The sequence below is a fragment of the Nanorana parkeri genome, unplaced genomic scaffold (genome assembly GCF_000935625.1).
Source record: "Nanorana parkeri isolate BGI_ZX_2015 unplaced genomic scaffold, ASM93562v1 scaffold215, whole genome shotgun sequence".
Lineage (NCBI taxonomy): Eukaryota > Metazoa > Chordata > Amphibia > Anura > Dicroglossidae > Nanorana > Nanorana parkeri.
The window spans coordinates 1,340,428-1,344,763 of NW_017306483.1; the positions used below are offsets into that span (position 1 = coordinate 1,340,428).

The following is a 4,336-nucleotide window of genomic DNA, read 5'->3' on the forward strand; positions in this document are numbered from 1 at the left end:
TATTGACTCCAAAACTGGACTCTATAGAATGACCTTTATCTTTTCTCAGAGCATTCCTGTATGTCTTCCTGAGGTGTGCTAATCCTTCCATTAATACAAACTGGGGGGAGTACATATTGGAAGTGGAGCATTATACACTGAAATTATTGACATGGCTGAAATGTGTCCAGAAATGTGGAAAATATAAGGAAGAGAGAAGCTGGCCATAGACAATGGAGAACAATCAGATGTACAGGAGTGACTGGACCTTTCCTAGTGTTTTGTGGCCCATGTGCAATCCTCCATATGCTGGCTATGGAGGGGGAGGTGATGGCAGGGTACAAATGTTGCAAAAAAGCCATTGTCACCATATCTCATGATTATCTAATGCAAAGGTGGACAAATTAATATGGCATTCAGGAGCCAGTATGTCCAATCCAGGAGCCAGCAGGATTTTTTTTAGCAGCCATCTCCATTTTTGACAAAATCTAGAGGAAACCTTAAAAATGAGGTGCCAACTGTTAATTTTAGGAGCATTGGATACCTGGTCTTCTGGTATTTGTCCAGCCCTGTAAATCTGACCTGGAAGACCTCTCTCTCCTCTGAGGCCTTTCAGTCATCAGTTGTTGCTAATTGCCTACAGACTATTGTATCCTGAAATTAGCCAAATCTCCGGAATGTCATCTCATGTCTATGGGCACCTTAAAATAAGAGAGCTGCAAGCCCTGAATTTACACAAACTGTACAATGCATATTATAGACCGACATTCAATGTGCGTATTCAGTGGCGTCCCGAGGCTGGGTGACACCCGGAGCGGTAACCGAGTGTCACCCCGCCGAGACGTCACCGCGCGCGATGACGTCATCGCGCACGCGAGGCAGTATTCCGATACCTTCCGGCGGCCATCTTGGTGATGGACGCCGGCAGAGAGAGGAGAGGACAGTCACCCGGCGGGATAAGGTATGCCGCCGGGTCCCCTCCTGTCCCCTGATACTGTCGGGCGTTCGGTCCATGACCGACCGCCCGACTTTTCAGAGGGGGGTGACACCAAAATGACTGTGAGTCATTTTGGTGTCACCCCTCCAATGGTGGCATCCGGGAGCAGGCCGCACCCCCCGCACCCCCCTTGTGACGCCACTTTGTGTATCCCCTGGACTGCACACCAGTGAAAATAAAAATCCACTGTTAGTGTGCCAATTAAAAGTTTTATTCCCTCTTCCTTATACTTACTTATCCACAAAACAACTGCGATAATAACAACAGCAAGAACAGCAAGGATCCCAATGACAACTCCAGCAATCACTGCAACTGAGAGGCCTGGTGGATCTGGCAGAGATAAACATAAAGAGAATATGAGATGTTAGAGATAATAGGATGTGTGTACTCACCGTGAAAATCTTTTACTCTGCGTTCATTGAAGGACACACTGGAGATCTCCGCAGATCTTGACCAAATGGGTTATATAGGGCCACCTTCAGGAGCAGGACTAGGCACAAAACAAAAGCTCAGCCTGGGGGTGGGGGGGGCCCTGACAATAGCCAAACCCCCTAACAGATAGAGCCAACTCAGTTAGTCAGAAAGCAGCACAAGGCAGTACACAGAACAACAACTGGCACAGCACAACAACCACAAGGGTGGGTACTGTGTCCTTCAGTGAACGCAAAGAAAAGGACTTTACAGTGAGTACAAAAATCCTATTTTCTCTTTCGTTCATTGAAAGACACAGTGGAGATCTTCAGATCTTGACCAAATGGGACGTTCCAAAGCAGTACAACTGAGGTAGGGATGTTCAGATATCAAGTACTGTACTCGGTACAGGTACAGATACTTTTCCAGCACCAAGACTAGACTAGAGAAAAATTCAAAAGTTAGGAGGCAGCTGTCATTTGTAAGGAGCACACGGAGCTCCTGGGATTTGTGAATCCCTGTTTTAATGTACGATTTTTTAAAATAAATATATATTAGAGATGCACCGATACCAATTTTTCAAGTACAAGTACTGATACTTGTCCAAGTACTCACAGATACAAGTACTGATACATTTGTGTTTATTGTTATGTGACAGTTTTAATAAAACAATACTGACTAATGATTTCAGGACAGTGGTGGAGCACCAGAGCCAGGTCCCAGCTGCAACCGCTGTACCCCTGGTAGTTCTCGTGAAAATGCCAAGTATTGGCTTTGGTATCTGAACTGGTATCGGTGCATCCCTAAACTGAGGCGTGGGAAAAAGCAATACTATTTCCCTAAGGCAGTAAAACACCCAAAATGCCTAGGATTTCCCCACAGATCTATGAATAGAGGCCCACAGAATGTGGGAAGGCCCCAATATCATTAGCATTCCCTGAGAACTGCAGAAGACAACAGAGCACATACCACGGGAAAAACAGGGTAGAAGCCCTCCCTATCATCAGCAACAGTCCAGAACTTAAGAATGAAGACGCATGTCCTTACTAAACAAAAATACAGAACCAGCAAGCCCCGGAAGAAATAGCCAGGGTCAGTTACCAGAACCATCTATCTGCAGAGTTTCTGTGGTCAGATGGAAAAAGTGCAAGTGTGGTCAACCGTGACAACCGATCAAAATATACTGTGCTAAAGACAAACTATTGTAAGATGGGTTCTGATTGGTTGCTATGAGCTAATACACCTATGGATAACTAAATTTCTAATTCGGCAAGCAGTACAGAGAATGGGATGGGACTGCTATGTGTCGAGCAAAAAACAAAATGACTGGCAAATGCACTCATCAATTCATAACCAGCTTTAAAGCAATGTGCACATGGAACGGCTTCAAACAGCACAACAGCAAAAAGGTTCGCCAGCACACTTACCACCCAGCCTGTTTGAAGCCGTTCCATGTGCACCTTGCTTTAAAGCCTTTTGTGACTTGATGAGTGTGTTTGCCATTTGTTTTGTTTCTTGGATTTGGTGTAGGGACACCCTGGGGGCTTCAGCTGCCGTTGTGACGTGCAGGTTCGCTGGTGGGTCCCTGTGCCTTTAAAGAGGTTGGGCTGCCTCCTGGTGAACCTGAACCCAATTCATTCTTTGCTATATATGTTCCAAGATGGAGACTAAAATTGGTCAGAGTTAGGACCGCACTATACAGAGGAGCCTTGAAGAGGCAGTGCGGCTTCCACATATTCTGCAGAAGACGTGTATCTAAAACCTCTGTTTTTAACTTTAGCAGGTAGAGTGGTTTTTTTGCAGGCTGTCTGGGGAGTGTGCTGGGGAACCTTTTGCTGTTGCTACTGTGTTTCCCCGAAAATAAGACAGTGTCTTATATTTTTTTTTCTACGAAAAAAGACACTAGGTCTTATTTTCGGGGGATGTCTTACCTGGCTTGGCTGCAGCTGTCCACTCTGCCGTCCAGATCACATTTAAATTTTCTTTTGTATTTCAACATAGGAAGCTTATAGAAACTTGATTTGCCACATAGAATTATAAAAAAAACAACTTTAATCACATTTTATAAACAGTTTGCACTCTTTCCACATTCTTCCATATTCTGTGTAAATTCCACTCACCTCATTTCACACTGAGAGGTTCCTCCAGGCTGCTGTGGTCCACATGACAGGAGTAAGTGTCTCCATCCCTTGTTGGCACTTCCACACTGACTCTGATCTGATAGGTGCCGTCAGGATGGGGGAGAATTGGACTCATTTCATCTGAAGGAACATCATCTACCCCATTCCTCACCCACTTCACATGCACAGCTCGGGGGTGAAACCCGTACACCAGGCACTGAAGTCTTGTTACCCTACGGACTGGCGGCCCCACACCTTCACCTCTGGACGCACTGAGAGAGACAAAGAGCAAAATAAAAATCTGCTGGTTGTACAGATGGTCACATGTTCTGATGACTTTCATATGATGATTATAGAAAAACTGTTACTGCTAACATGGTGTACATGATACTGTGTTCAGCATGTGACAAAGGTTGTTACATTGGGGAAACTGGCTTTTACGCTGCATCTCCGGATGAACCTACACAGGAGCTCAATCAATAACCACAAGGAAAACGAATATTGCACCCCAGTAGGACATAATTTCTCCCAGAAAGATCACTACATCCAAAATCTCACAATTAAAGTACTAAAAGGGAATTTTAAAGACTCTCATGAAAGGAAAACATTTGAGATGAAAATGATTATACATTTCAACACCATAAAGGAGGGACTTAAAGTGGATTCCTAACACACTACCAGAACTTTTTATGAATTTACAGAACGTCATAATGTCCTATGTATGTTGTACATCTCTGATCTGTTTAGGGTTTATTGGTCATCCTATGTTTATTTGTTCTGTCTTTAGGTTCAAGATGCACTTCCTACTCCCAGATCCAACATTTATTTC

The 4,336-nt window shown here is 44.3% G+C and overlaps 1 pseudogene; it reads right to left on the bottom strand.

Moving 5' to 3' along the window:
• Positions 1-1,281: 1,281 nt before the first annotated feature.
• LOC108786540 overlaps positions 1,282-4,336 on the bottom strand; it is a 9,050-nt pseudogene continuing 5,995 nt past the window's right edge.